This window comes from Scyliorhinus canicula, chromosome 6, assembly GCF_902713615.1.
Source record: "Scyliorhinus canicula chromosome 6, sScyCan1.1, whole genome shotgun sequence".
NCBI lineage: Eukaryota > Metazoa > Chordata > Chondrichthyes > Carcharhiniformes > Scyliorhinidae > Scyliorhinus > Scyliorhinus canicula.
In genome coordinates this window covers 70462658-70479206 of record NC_052151.1, presented here as the reverse complement: position 1 = coordinate 70479206, position 16549 = coordinate 70462658, and positions in this window count along the sequence as shown.

Below are 16549 nucleotides of genomic sequence, written 5' to 3'. Positions count from 1 at the left end.
CCGAACAGGCGCCGGAATGTGGTGACTAGCGCCTTTTCACAATAACTTCACTGAAGCCTACTCGTGACAATAAGCGATTTTCATATAGTAAAACCACTATTCCCGGGCCGAATGGAGAAGACTGGTGATTCTCCTGTGAATCATGCCTGGAGATGCACTGCTGTACATTATGGGATTCATTTAAGCATGAATTCAGTTTGTTGCAGTTCATAATGCCTCTTTAATAATAACGGGCATGATCTCACGGCCTCGCAGCATCCACCTCCCGTGTGATTTCCAATACCCTTTATACCTTGTGAGATCTAAAGAGATTTTGTGAAGCGTCGTGGTCTGGATCCTGCCCATTGAGGATGGGATCCAGATTTGGATAGTTAAGTGAGCAGTAAGTCTCACTTGGCTACGTCTGGAAATACCCAAGGCATGGGATCTAACAGTCTTGCCTCGGAGAACCCCGAGCAGGTGCCGTTTAGAACTGGTTTCCACAAACGTGGAGTAGGCATACTGGCACAGGGTGGGGTCTCCCAGGCAATTGGGGGCCACTTGGTGGTTGGGCTCTGGACAGGATTGTACTCTGGCAGCTCAATCTGAACCAGGCAATGTGGCACTGTTAGCCTGGATGACTGGCAGTGCCCCTGTCAGCCAGGCGGTGCAACCTGTGCACCCTGGCATTGGCAGAAAGGCACCTGGATGGCGTGCCAGGGTGCCAGGCTGGCAGTGGCAAGGTGCCCAGGTGGCATCATGTCTGTTCTGGGGGTCGAGCCTGGGGGGTGACCTGCACATATCAGGTGGGGTGCAGGGGTTCAATGACCCCCTAACTGGGAGCTGGGAGGGGGGTGGGGGGGGGGGGGGGGGGGGGGGGTTGGGGTCCAGTAGTTGGGGGATCCAGAGGTCGGGCATCTCTTCCTGCACTGGCAAGCTGAGTTTGTTATTGCAGGAAATTAGCCCAAGTTTAACCTCAGCAGGGCATTCCTTGCCAAGGCCAAGAAATAAAGCAGAGTCTTGTTTAATAGCGGGGTCATTCTTGGTACTGCAAGCGCTGGGAAACACCCGGCTAAACACACCCAAAACGGGACTCTGTTTAATTTCCGTTAAATTGCGCCCAAACTCTGGAATAAACTTTTGTTTTCCTTGTGGTTTGCTGATACCCCAGGATTTTCCATTCCCCATCACTAAGATCGGGAATCCTGATCGGGCACAGACTTCCGTGGCGTGGAAAAATCAGGATTCTCGCCAGGCGGCAAACCTGTCGTAAGTCTCCATGCCCGTCTGCTGGCCACTGTGAGTTTCCTGATGGCCCAGCAAGGCATCTTCCCGCTCCAAAAAAGATGTTCAGATAAGGTGGATTGGCCATGCTAAATTGCCCCTTAACGTCGAAAAATGTGCAGGTTAGATGGGGTGACGGGATAGGGCGGGGCAATGGACCTTGGTACATGTTCTTTCAGAGGTTCGGTGCAGATCTGATGGGCCAAATGGTCTCCTTCTGCATTGCAGGACGTCTATGGTTCTATGGACCAGTGGGACCATGCAAATAGCTCAATCAAGCTATTTTGCATGTCATTGGAGATCTGGACACAGCATTCACAAGCCGGGTCGGATGCTCAGTTCCCACCAGCCGAGAGCCCCACTGGCGTGAATTGGGAGAAATATTGAGGAGCGTGGACTTGGCAGGTTACAGCCCGAGGGGTCGCAAGGTGGTATGTACCCTCCCAACAATTACAGTCAGGGTGCTGAAGACGGTTCTTCCTGGGAGGAGAGATGGGGGCGTTGGGGGGCTTGTGTTGGACTGAAGGGATTCAGGTCAGGATCCTCCTCAGGATGGGGCTCCTTTGGCTGCACCTCCCATCTGCAGCCATTACACCCATTAAACAATGAGTCAGCATGTAAAAGTTAAAGCTTTCCAGTAATAAAGTGAAAATGTGCTCATCCATACCCCTATACCATTTGGACAGTCACTAATCATTTCAGAAATATACATCACCAATAATAGTGAAAGTGTTCTTATCTGCACCCCTAAACCCTTGCAAAAGTCTGTCAGCATGCCAAGTTTAAAGGTCTGTGAGATTAAGGTGAAGGTTATGCCTTTAAAGTGGTGGGAACCGTTGAAATGGTTTTCACACAATCAATTTCACTGTCTTTTGGAGTAATGAAGGCAGTGTATATGGCTAGAAGGCTGAGTGCTTTGAACTGGTTGTTTACATTGATATTCACACTCCATTGCCTGTTAATAGCATGTGATTAACAGCCCGCTGGAATTCCAAAGAGCAGAATCAGATTGTTTCTTTTTACAGCTCTGCAGGATCCACTCTAACCACAATTGTTTCATGACTCTGCCACTTTGTTCTCGAGTGCTTCATAGAAAGTGAAGGGGCCCCCACAGCTGTTTGCTCCTCAAGAACAAAGAGCCAGGCTCATTAAAAAAAACGAAAGGGAAAATGTTGGAAAATCTCAGCAAGTCTGGCAGCATCTGTAGGGAGAGAAAAGAGCTAACGTTTCGAGTCCGATGACTCTTTGTCAAATTTAGCTTTGACAAAGAGCTTTGACCAACCAGCTTTGACAAAGAGTCATCGGACTCAAAACGTTAGCTCTTTTCTCTCCCTACAGATGCTGCCAGACTTTAGAACATAGAACATAGAACAGTACAGCACAGAACAGGCCCTTCGGCCCTCGATGTTGTGCCGAGCCATGATCACCCTACTCAAACCCACGTATCCACCCTATACCTGTAACCCAACAACCCCCCCCCCTCCCCCCTTAACCTTACTTTTCTTTAGGACACTACGAGCAATTTAGCATGGCCAATCCACCTAACCCGCACATCTTTGGACTGTGGGAGGAAATCCGGAGCACCCGGAGGAAACCCACGCACACACGGGGAGGACGTGCAGACTCCGCACAGACAGTGACCCAGCCGGGAATCGAACCTGGGACCCTGGAGCTGTGAAGCATTTATGCTAACCACCATGCTACCGTGCTGCCCACTTGCTGAGATTTTCCAGCATTTTCCCTTTTGTTTCAGTTTCCAGCATCCGCAGTAATTTGCTTTTATCATTAAAAAAAAAATCTGTGCCATAGCGGGGATATGGGCTGTTTCCCACTTGTGGCGGCCAGTGGGAAAACATACCAAATCTTCAGGCCCTGACCTCAATATTTATATACCCGAGTGCTTCACGCCGTATTCAGTAGTGGGGCAGGGCTGGATGGCGTGTAGTCTGCTGTTGTGTCCGGCTGCCATATTGAAAGCTCAAAACATCACTGACCCACAATTGAAGAAGGTAAATGGAGCCTCTGAGAATGAAGATGGCTCTCCAGGAACATTCTAAGGCTGGAAGGATGCCAGGACGCCTAGTCTAGAATGTCCATCTGCAGATGCCCCCCCCCCCCCCCCCCCCACCCCCCCCCCACACCCGCCCCGACCCATTGTTGTGATGTTCCAGGATCCAATGTTGCGGGCAGTCTCCATTCTAAACTCTGGAGACAGCCCAAGGCATGGTGCAGATGAGTCCTGACATCTGCAAGCCACCTTGTTCCAAACTTCAGTGTCTTTTCCCGTCGGAACAGTGGAGAATCTATGTGGGCCGTTGGGCCTTCATCTGAATCCATTAAAGGTTTTCATATGAACCTCAGACTGGCTTCTGGTGGATTTTCTGACCCGTCATAGCGGATACCAGGGAAGATTCCATTGTAAATTCATGCCAACGTGAAACCGATTTCTGCCATACTCTCCCATCATGCCCGCCAGTGAATACGCTGGCGGGGTCTTGGGCGAATTCTGCGCAATCTGTCAATTTTAGGCCTGGAAAATGGGCCCAATGCATGCCAATTTATCACCAAAATGTTAAGGGATGAAAATTAGTGTTATACAATTGCTGCCTGTGATGCCACGCAGATGATTTTAATTCCCTAGAGTCACGAGATGCTATCGGTGTGTTCAAGCAACATTCTTCTGATATGGCAAACGGTGTGACACTGTGCTTCAACGCTACACCAACAGGTTTCTTCCCCCTATATTCTTCTTTTCACAGTTGGGATTATATACAGGCTGGTGAGAACAAGAATGCAACTAAACAATGATAGTGAAGTCAAGCAGAACAATTGTTAAATTGAAAGCGCAAAGGCCCAAACCAGCCAAATCATACACGTGAATATTGTTTCTTTAATTCAGTTGCTCAGAATATACAACATACTTCCCCCTCTCCCTTCTCTTGTGGTCTTTGCTCGTGCACCTAAACCGCATCCTTTAAATCTGACTTGTCCGCATCATTATTTATTGATCTTATTCCTGTATCTATGAAAAACAGACATTTGTAACAAAAAGGAAAGGAATTAAATGAACCATTTAATTAGTATTAGGACCAACAATAATTAATGCCTTTTCCTATCCCACTCCTAGCTGTGCTCTAAAATCTATTAAGGTTTTAGCTTTTTTTTGTCTGAAAAGTCCTTAAATTAGAGGCTTTAAGCAGATCAAAATCTTCCACCAGCCGCACAAACAGCCCCAGGTAATGGAGTGCTGTGCTCCTGTGAGGGTTATCAAACCAAGGCCAGCCCTTTCAGGCAAAGTAAAACCTTCCACTGGGAAGCAGCTTCAAGTAGCTTGTTCCACGAGTCTCCTGGATTATCTCCACAATACCAACCCCTGTCATCTGGCTTTAAACTTCAACCCCTGTGGCAAATCACATACAAAATTCTTTTATTTTGTATTCTTTAGCACGGCCTCATTCTTGCCCATTCCCAGCAGCCTTCAACAAGGCCTGCGTCCTACTGCATAGCACCAGGCTGGATTACTGCTGCAAGCCAATAGCTGGGGGTCAGGATTAGGAATCAGGCCTGGTCTTACTGCCCGTAATTAAGTTTTTTAAAAAAAAAATAGAAACCCCTGAAAAATTCATTAAAAAAAGAATGTCTTTAACATCAGACACTGCCTTGGGTGATGGAAGCAGAAAAGATAAAAAAGAAAAGAAACCGAATTGTGGTTGTCAGAATTCCCAGGAGATCAGGCTTTGAGTAATATTTTTAAACTAATTAAAACTAGGCATACTTTATTCATGTACTGAACACAAACATACACCATAACGTGGTGAGAGCCAAACACAAATTTCTACATCAAATAGTCGCGAAAGATGGTTCAAAATGTATGTTTGAAGAATTGCCAAATGAAAGAGACTGTTGCATCTTTGCATTCTTGCTGTGCTTTGCCTCAAACCTGACTGTTGGCCTGGATTTCATTCCTTACTCACTTTTACTGCACTTGGGGTATTAGGTGCAGCATTTGCTGTATTAATGTACAGACTCCCTAAATATGCAGCCAAGGAACTTTTAGGAATGTTCTAAGCCCAAATGAGTTAATATTGTTTCTTGAGATTTTAACTGAAGCTGATAGAAACCCTGAACTAACGGCTGGTGGTTCATTTATCCCTTTCAACTGTCAAATCTTTTCCTTTTATTCTGTTTTCGACAAAACTAGGAATGGTACGTTATTAAATAGCTCCACTTTGTAAAGTTTTCTTCAGAAATACCTTTTCTTCAAAGTCGTCACTTTCATGAGAAGAAGTGGCAGAAGTATTTTTTCTGTATTTAGAAATGAGTTGCGCAATGAAACGTTCATGGAGAAATTCAGGATACAGGAAGAATCCGCATTAAAAGAGTCAGGACAAATTCAATCTGCCTGCTAATCCTTAAAGGACTAGTGAGGTAGGGAACCTTTGGTGTAAAAGAGTGTCTTGAAGGAACTTAAAGAGAGAATAGAGATTAGGAAACAGTCACTAATTGTTCTCACTCTGACCACTCTGCTCGGCTTCCTGTAGTGTTTCAATGAAGCTCAAGCAGTACCTCATCTTTTGAAGAGGCAATAGCAGCCTTCCAGGCTCAACACCGAGTTCAATAATTTCAGACCATAACCTCTGATCCCATTTTCTTTGCTGTTTTCTTTTTCTTCTCTTGTCTTCCATTTTTCTTTGCTTTCGGATGCCAGCTGTTCATGATTCTGCTGTTCAACCCTCCTCTAAATACATATTTTGTTTCCTCACTTGTCCCATTGCTACTTCCATTTGCCTGTCACCATCAGATATCAATGACCTTCCTTGTTCTTTTACCTCATCCTTCGTGTTCTGATGAAAAGTCATGGATCTAAAAAGTTGGTCTGGGTTTTGACAGCATTCTGAGACAGCGTGGGAGGTGGGGAGGAGGCATCAAATGGTGAGGGTAGGCAGGGTTGTAGTGCCCATTATCTTCCTGTCACCATGCCATTTTACTCCTGGCAGGAAATGTGGAGGACAGACTTCCCACATGACAGCAATTGAGCCAAGTATGTAAGGAATTTAGGGTAAAATCCTTTGCAGCTGGCATTTTACCAGTGACAGAGGGGCCCTTCAAATGGGCATGCTGTCTGCTGAACCCTGATGAACTCTTTGCGGCTCCAGGGTTTGTCCTGCTCTTCTGGACCCCTCTGTAGACAATGGCCATCACCTCCGCCGCCCCCCCCCCCCCCCACCACCTCCCCCCCCCCCCCCCCCCATCTGACCACCCCTCCTCATCAACCATACCCATCCTTTGTATTTTCATCTGCATTTTCACACTTCCTGCTGTAACTTAACAGACTAACTAATTTAGGATCATCAATAAAATTTGAGACTGGCCTCAAAACCCATGTGTCCAGTAAGAGTGATACCAACACATCACCTGGTGTATTCTGTCAAGAGTGATGCATGCAGAATTAACACTTGGACAAGGTATCAGATAGCATTGGTGAATCTGGAAACCAGGAAAAACTAGTGTCTTCAGGAGTGGTGGGGAAAAAAGAAAAGCTTAGAAAAAAGTGGGAATTTCTGTTCATTATAAGGTTGAATGTTGAATAAGGTAAATGAATTCTATACATTTTTGATGTTGTTTGACTATTGAAATACAGTTGATAGCTGCTGCTTACATTAATTGCACACATTGTTAAAAACTGCTTGAAAAACTGTCATATGCATTTTCGCTTTTGTTTTCTAATTGATGTCAGCAGGCAATAGAACAGATGGACTTTTGCAAACTGACATCTCAAAGCATGGACTGGATTCAGTTTAAACACTCACTAAAATGAATTAAAGGATTTGCAATATGTTTTCAATTAACAACTAAAGGGAAGAATAAAATATATATTGACCTTAATGTTGGGTTACCCGGGTTACTGTCCCTTTGGTTTTGGTTATTGCATAGCTCTTGGGAATAGTTTACTGCGGTGTTCTTCAGTCAGTGTGAATATATATAGAAGGATAATTCTTGGGACTCTGATTTTAAAGCCTTAAGAATCCAAGTATCTGCAATGTCAAATCCCAACATCGAGGGTCAGCCTCTTTAAAACACAATTCCATTGTTCCTCCCCACTTACATAATGCATTAGAGTCATAGGGTAAGCAGGCATAGACTAAAGAAAGAATCAAAACTCTTAATTGTAATGCCATTGTTCCTCCATTAATATTCACTCAACAACACTGGGTATACCCTGACAAAGTTGCAGCTGTTCCCTCTGGGATTCGATGTACATTCTGGACAGATCTGCCCACCAATGCCTAAAAGGAAAATCTTCCTCCCGGACCCATGAGGAAAAAAACTCTTGACCGACTGCGAACTCGACTGAGGGTCGTCTTGAGATTGCGTCCCTTACCCAGGCCTGATCTACTGGCCAGTTCCATGTGTGAATTGGTCAATCTTCCACCCTTCCAGAACCATTGAACTGCAGATTTGGGTCTTAAAGCGCCTCAGGCTTCAAAGCAGCATCAACTACAATGGAGTCGTCGCTGGGTACTACTTGAAAATCACTCCCTTTATGTTTAAAGAGAATGTGCAACGATGTAACGATGCAGTGATAAGATCCTACTTGCAACATAATCTTCAGTCTTGCTAACCAGATTACCAAAAGACTAGATATGCATCTGAAAAGTTGCAAGGGAAACATTGAAAAATTATCATAATTATAAAAGGGGAATGAGCAATACATAAAAGTTACAGGAGCTCGAGATCAAGATACAGAAAATATTAACTGTAGGTAAAGTATAAAGTGAATCCGGAATATTAGTCAAAATAATTTAAGCTTATAGAAGCAAAGGCCTTAAAACTAAATTTCTGAAAACTTAATTTAGAATGGAAAATAAAAATATATATCCTTGCAATGTTTGGAATCAACTGTCATGCAAATTAATACAGAGACATTAGAGGCACTCAACATATAACTGGCTAAGCTGTAAGAGTGAGTGTGCAAAACAATTGAGTTTTGATGGTCTAACTGACCTTTTCTGGTGCTTGAACATATGAATCATCAACAGATAGAGACTTGGTTAATACTTCAATTTCTTTGCCAAGGGTACAATTTGGCCTTTTAAAGACTTTTTATTTCTTCTTGAGTTTTTTCCCCGTGTACCTTCAGCAGCAAACACGGTAGGTAGCTCGCTACCTTATCTGATCAGTCCCGGGAATATCTCTCACTCCCTTTTCCCTCGTTGGAAAATGTGAAGCTTCGACTCAGAGCCTCCCTTTGTTATGGGAACAATGGGGGTTCTGTGAACATAAACACACATCTCATGACTTTGTGTTCAAATTGTTCCCAAAGAGCAGCCTGGTTTCAGAATAATCGTGCCTGAGAATTTAAGGATCCAAACAGAGCTCATCTCCTGCAAGATAATTGACCTGAAATGCTCTCTGTTCATCTCTCCCCACATGCTGTCTGACCTGCCGAGCATTCCCAGCATTTGCTGTTTAAATTTCATCATATCGCACTCATTCCCTGCATTGGAAACAAATGGCAACATCAATGCTTCACTGTGCATGGTTGAAAATTGGCGAAACGCCAAACAGATCTGTGTATCAAAAAAATCAAGTTCAGATTTGTAAAAGATTTTCATATGGGAATTTGCAGCACAGAAGCAGAGCTATAATGACAGCATGCATTGGGACAAGAAATAGATAAAATGATGAAAATCTGGCAATCCTGAAGTTATATTCTTCTATTAAGTCTGGGGAAAAGAGGGCATGATTAGCTGAGCTGTCTGCTCCCCCAGATGCTCAGACCTTACCACAATCCTGCAGAGAAGGTTATTTATCCTCAAAATTGGATTCATGTACCTTGACACCTTAAACCCATGTGTCATCATCAGCATGCAAATGAAATCCATGCATCCTGATTATTCCCAAGATGGGAAAATATAGTTAGCATTCTCTGCATATACCCTGAAGGAATTTGAGTGGATTAAAACAAAAAAAAACCTTTAAATCAGGTTCATGTTCTGCATAACCTGATGTTTTTCTGAAAGGCAAAGTTGCCAGTGCTGCCTGGAAATAGAATATGTACCATTTAATATGGTTGTTTTATTTATACTGTATTTTTTCCATGTTCTTTTTTCCCCACTGAAATCCCTTGGCTGCATTGGATTTCCTTTATCTGGATAGAGGGACAGTAGTTCAGAGTATGCTACTAAACAAGTATGCTACTAAACACGCGGCGTGGGAGAATCGCGGGAGGGCCTCCCGGCATTTTCCACGCGCCCCGCTCAGAAGAATCGGCGCTCGCCGCTTTTCACGGCGAACGGCAATTCTCCGACCCCGATGGGCCGAGCGGCCGGTCGTTCACGACCGTTTCACGACGGCGGCAAACACACCTGGTCGCTGCCGTCGTGAAACGGGCGCCAGATGCCCGTTTGGGGCTTCTAGGGGGCCGTTTGGGGCAAGAGCACCACGACTGTGCTCGGGAGGGGACAGGCCCGCGATCGGTGCCCACCGATCGTCGGGCAGGCATCCAAATCGGATGCACTATTTCCCCTCCGCTGCCCCGCAAGATCAAGCCGCCGTGTCTTGCGGGGCGGCTGAGGGGAAAGATGGCCACCACGCATGTGCGGGTTCGTGCCGTCAGCGTCATGACGTCAGCCGCGCATGCGCGGGTTGGAGCCGGCCAACCTGCGCATGCGCGGCTGACGTCATTAGGCGCACCAGCCGCGTCACTCTCGACGCGGTGCCCCCGCGGCCAGGATTTATGGAGCGCCGCTCCTAGCCCCGCCAGGAGGGGAGAGTAGGGGGCGAGGAGCGGCCTCCGAGGCCGTCGTGAAACTCGGCCGAGTTCACGACGGCCCTCCCGATTTTTCCCGGGAGCGGAGAATTCCGCCCGCTATCTGTCGGGACTCTGTTTCAATTCGGGACCTCTGTAGGGTACTCCCCGCTGAGGCCACATTTAGTCCCGTGTCCTGTACTGAGGAGCTCTGCTCGCAGGAATTACTCAGTGTAGGAAGAGATCAGGGCACCTGATTCTCCCTGTATCTGCGGGGTTTCCTCCGGGTGCTCTGGTTTCCTCTCACAAGTCCTGAAAGACATGCTGTAGGTGAATTGGACATTCTGAATTCTCCCTCTGTGTACCCGAACAGCCACCGGAATGTGATACAAGGGGCTTTTCATAGAAACGTAAACTTAAATTTAATAATCTTTATCTTCATTGTCACAAGGAGGCTTACATTAAGCAAATATCAACATTAACCCACTACAATCGGACCGGCCTTTTGAAGTTACTGTGAAAAGCCCCTAGTCACCACACTCCTGCACCTGTTCGGGTACACAGAGGGAGAATTCAGAATATCCAATTCACCTAACAGCTCGTCTTTCAGGACATGTTGGAGGAAACCCGGAGGAACCCGAGAAGACACGAGGAGAACATGCAGACTCCGTGCAGACACTGAGAACAGTGATCCAAGCGGGGAATTGAAACTGGGACCCTGGAGCTGTGAAGCGATAGTGCTATTCACTGTGCTACCATGCTGCCCTCTGTAAGCCTACTTGTGACACTAATAAAGATTATTATTAGTATAAAAATGGTGCCCATTTATAAATGGTGTCCCGACCTCTCACCCCCCCCCCCCCCGACGTGGCCCCCGAACCCCTCCCCCCCCAAAGCCCGTCCTCACCTATAAGATGGTTCTTGGGCTCCCCCACCCCCGCACAATCGGCACACGGCACCCCCAGGCCAGATCACCGCCATGGGAAAAATGTCATCCTGGCACCTTGCACTGCCAGGCTGGCATTCTGGTATTACCCCTGCCGGATGGAAGTGCCACCTGGGAACCTTGGCAATGCCAGGCTGATATCCATGTCGCACTGCCAGGGTGGCTTGCTGACAATGCCAAGGTTCCCAGGTGGCACCAGCAGTGCCAGGGTGCCACCATGCCCAGATGGCAAGCACCTGAGGGCTTTCAATCCACTGAGAGACCCCCACAAGTGCCATTCAATCTGATCCCTGTTTGTGGGGATACCAGCACTGAACAGCACTCGCCCGGGGTCTCCAAGGTAAAGGGGTTAGATCCCAACGTCTCCGGTAAATCAGGGGAGTGCACATAAGAGTGAGACTAACTGTCTCGCTCTAATATGCAGATTTGCAACATAATGATCCCGCCCACTGTGGGCGGGATTCAGATCGCGCCGTTGGATCTCGCAAGTTGTGGCGAGCCAGGTAGATCCCGGAAGAAGGATCTCCCGGGATCTAACAGCCACGGAAGCCACCTTTCGGGTGTATCGAGGCTGGCAGTTCGAGCCTATATTGTTTGATTAGCTAGGTGAAGGAGGAGCGTCTTTAAAAACATAATAAATAGGATACAGATCAAGAGAAATGATTGATGCGATTGTTCATCATTGTCAAAACCAAGAAATCTAAGCCTACCAGAGATACGTTTTAGAATCATACAATGGTACAGCACAGATGAGCACATTCGCCCCATCATGTCTATGCCATTTCATTGTAAGGACAAACACCATTCCCATGCCCTTTCCTGCAATCTTTTCTTTTTCAAATATATAACCAATTCCATTTTGAAAGTTACTATTGAATGTTTCAATACCCTTTTAGGCTGGTCATAATACTGTGAAAATAAAATCTTCTTATTTCCCTTCTTGCGAGATTACATGTTGCCAATTTCCTAAAGTTAGTGCCTCTGCAGTGTAAACACTTATGGGTTCCAGGTGTGTGTGTTTTTAAATACCCACCACATACTGTTCCAATGTCATATCAGGCTTTCTTTTAATCCCTCATTGAATGGCAACAGAGAAGTTATTAGATTTATGATTGAAACAAACTTTACATTCAGCGGGTCAGCCTGTGTTTACAAATTCCACCTTGAAGGCTGCTTCCAACTATTTATCTTATTTAGAATATAGAAACGCAGGACTCCTACTCAAACTAATTTATGGTTTTTGTCAGGAGATGGAACAGCACCTCCACCCATCCCACCATCCAATGCTCCAAACATTCTGTCCACGATTCAGCCCACGAACATGGCCGTGAGATTCTGATGCTTGCTATTGTGGCTTTCCATCCGACGGCCAATCTGACCTCCTCTATTGTTCCAAGGGACATCACCTTTCAATTAGACAATAAAAGCTGTCCAGGCGCAACACTGAGTTCATCCATTTCAGATCAGAACCAATGCTCTCGTTTTTGGGACAGCAAATGATGGTGTTAATTCTGTTGTCTACCCTGCCAGACACCTTTCCGTTTGTTTTTTCTTCCCCTCCATGCCTGTGTATTTGCCTAATCAATGACCATGGGGCATCGATTTGAGGTAAGGGGCAGGAGGTTTCGAGGGGATGTGAGGAAAATCTTTTTTTACACAGAGGATGATGGGAGTCTGGAACTCACTGCCTGAAAGGGTGATGGAGGCTGAGACCCTCATAACGTTTAAGAAGTATTTAGATGTGCATTTGCCACAAGCTGGTCCAACGACAGAAAACGTGAGGCGATGAGAGCAAATCCAGCCCTCCTGCCCATGCCCATCAGAGGACACACACTTCTCCTCAGGAAGGTCATCACCCTGATGCAGAGAAAGGCTATATAGGGCACAGCAGACCACCACAAGGTGGCTGGTTTAGCTCTGTGGGCTAGACAGCTGGTTTGTGATGCAGAACAAGACCAGCAGCACGGGTTCAATTCCCGTACCAGCTTACCCGAACAGGCGCCGGAATGTGGCGACGAGGGGCTTTTCACAGTAACTTCATACTTGTGACAATAAAAGGTTATTATAATTACAATGCAGGAGACCCTCTCGGGGCCGTGCTGGAGAGCCTGACAAGACCTGTGAGGCCACAAAAATGCATTTTTGGGAGGCCAATGCACTGTTCAATTTCAGATTTGGTAGTACTGTGAGTTTTGTTGTACTGGGTTTTTGCTGCAAACTCTGGCCTCCGCATTGGCGTCATCAGCCAAGATCTCAGGAGCTATCCATTCTCCCCTGCAAGCCATGCCTGTAGCCTCAAGTGACCCTCGAAAATGCTAGGGATCTGTGATTGCCTAGGTATGTAACAATCATACACGGTCCTTGGAAAACGGGCACACATGTGCCTGAATCGCATCTGGTGGTCACACACCAGCTGCATATTGAGGGAGTGGAACCCCTTTCTGTTTATGAAGGTGACTCCTTGATGCCACAGGACGTGAAGAGCGAAATGGGTGCAGTCAATCGCCCCCTGCACCTGTGGAAGAACAGCTATGGAGCTGAATCCCGTAACTGTCTCGTCTTGCTGGGTCTGATCCAGGATGAAATGAACAAATCCAAACTCCTTACATAGATTGCATCCATGACTTCATGAATGGACTCATGGGCGGATGCCTGTGAGATGCCACACAGGTCACCTGTGGAGCCCTGGAATGGTCTCATTGCATAAACAGTGAGGTCTGCCGTGACCTTTACATGACAGGGAGTGAGTGCCTTCCACCGCCATGTGGTGCCTGCCACTGGAGCTTCCCTGGATGCCACAGCTTGTTGCTTCTGGAGTCTGTGTTCCTCCAGCACTGTATTAATTAGAATGGCCAGTTTCACTGGCTCTATACAAACATCGATCAGATTCCTGCAAGGAATGAGAGGGAGGTAGACAGTCAGGTCATTGTTGCTGCAGGAAAACATAATTATCTCTGCTGCCCCAATATTGTCCCGGACCTGGAAGCATGGTTCGGACCTGGGGCTGGTTTAGCTCACCAGGCTAAATCGCTGGCTTTTAAAGCAGACCAAGCAGGCCAGCAGCACGGTTCGATTCCCGTACCAGCCTCCCCGGACAGGCGCCGGAATGTGGCGACTAGGGGCTTTTCACAGTAACGTCATTGAAGCCTGCTCGTGACAATAAGTGATTTACATTCACTTTTCATTCATCCAGTCCCAGATCTTATCCGGCGGTGACCCGCTTACTCACAGCTTAGATGCCCTCCCATCTGCAGTACAGATCTGGCCCCAGCCAGTCAGAGTTGACTTTGGGCTCCCGTCTGGTTCTCTCCTCCCTTGGTTTCTAATGTACTGAGGGTTCTGACAGGAGCGTGATATGCTTGCACATCCCTAATGGGCAGGGTCAACTGGACAGTGATGTCCACCTTGGGGGACTAATGGATCCTGAATTACAGGCATTGGGGTCTGGCACAAGTAAACCCAATGCCTCTCAGTCCCGTGTATCCAAGTGTATAACCTTCAACCCTGAGTACTCATCCCATTCCCAAACTTTGAGACTGTGTGCAGCTGACATTGTTATGGGTTAACTCTCGATGGCCAATTAGTTTGACAAGCATGAGTCTAAGGAACGCTCGAGGGCACAATTGCTTTCTGCTTCAGGGAAAGGCAGAGCTAATAGGCATCCTTTTTACTCAGGCTGCACCATTCCAAGCTCTCATTGCTATCCTGCCTCTAGACAAGTAAGGTACTCCAGAGTCTGTGCTCCTGACCCACCCGCCCTGCGCTGGACATGGTGTTGCCTTCTCTATCGGAGTCTCATACACCCAGCGAATTGGGCCCTGCTCCTTGGCCCTCATTTCTCCCCATCCCTCACCCAATGTGGCCTGAAACCGCAGCAACCCCATACCCCGATGCCAAGACAGCAGACTTACACAACCCTAGAAGCACTTTTAAAAAACACGGGCAGCAGACTTTAGGACCATCCACACCAACCGCGACTCCCATCGAGGAAAACCCCTGACCACCCCCCCACCCCCCCCCGCAACCTCTCTGGAGCTGGCCAGTGGTCACTGACCCCTTGGAACCCCTGGTGCTCAGTGGAGACAATGATCCTCAACTCCTTCCTCCCTCTCGGAGGTCATGATACCAGATTCCCATTTTTAAAAATCAGTAGTGATTCACACTGGCGTGATGTCAAAGTTGGTGGGTGGGAAGATTCAGTGAGGGCTGAAGAAACAATGTTCAAGGAGAAGGTGGTGGCATAGTGGTATTGTCACTGGACTAGTAATCCCGAAACCCGAGTAATCCTCTGGGGAACCACATTCAAATCCCACCAAAGCAGATGGTGAAATTTAAATTCAATAAGATTTTTATAAGTCTAATGATGAGGGCGACATGGTAGCACAGTGGTTAGCACTGTTGCGTTACAGTGCCAGGGACCTGGGTTCGATTCCCGGCTTAGATCATTGTGCGGAGTCTGCAGGTTCTTCCCGTGTCTGCGTGGGTTTCCTCCAGGTGCTCAGGTTTCTTCTCACAATCCAAAGATGTGCTGTTAGGTGTATTGGCCATGTTAATTTGCCCTTCGTGGCCAGAAGGGTTGAGGTGGGGTTGCTGGGTTGCGGGGATGGGGTGGAGTTGTGGGCTTGGGTGGGGGACTCTTTCCAGGGGCCGTGCAGACTCGATGGGCTGAATGGCCTCTTTCTGCACTGCAAATTCTATGTCTAACCATGAAATCATTGTCAATTGTTGTAAAAACCCATCTGATTCACTGATGTCCTTTAATGTTCACTAATCTGCCATCCTCACCTGGGTCTGGCTGCCATGTGACTCCAGACTCACAGAAATGTGGTTGACCCATAAATGCCCTCTGAAATGGCCGAGTGAACCATTCCGTTCAAGGAATTAGTGATGGTAAATAAATGCTAACCAAGCCTGCGATACTGACATCCCCTGAATGAATAAACAAAAATCAGGCTCAGTATATTATAATGCATTCAAATTCATGCAAATCAGGTATTCGTCTTTCTTGGAAATAAACCTGATTGCATCATTGGGGAGGGCCCAGGAAGATCGCAATCGGAAATGTCACCAGCGCAAATCCCTTTTTTGGCCTCTCGCAGGATTTAGTGGCCATTACAGGATTTGTGTCCGCATCTAATAGGCCCACTAAACCCGCCCAATAACTCAATTTTTTTTTTACCTCTATGGATGCTGCCCGATCTATGATTACACCAACCTCCTTTGAAATTAATATTTGCATTTATTACAAGCTCACCTTATGATTTCTTATTAACATATATTTTGCAATACTGAATCTGGGCACTTACTGAAATTATCCACAGGTAATTACATTTTGAAACTCTATCTTTGTCATCAGAGTTTGTAAGACCTGGGCAGCATGGTAGCATAGTGGTTAGCACAGCTCCAGGGTCCCAGGTTTGATTCCCGGCCTGGGTCACTGTCTGTGTGGAGTCAGCACGTTCTCCCCATATCTACGTGGGTTTCATCTGGGTGCTCCAGTTTCCTCCCACAGTCCAAAGATGTGCGGGTAAGGTGGATTGGCTATGCTCAATTGCCCTTAGTGTCAAAAAAGGTGAGGTGGAGTTACG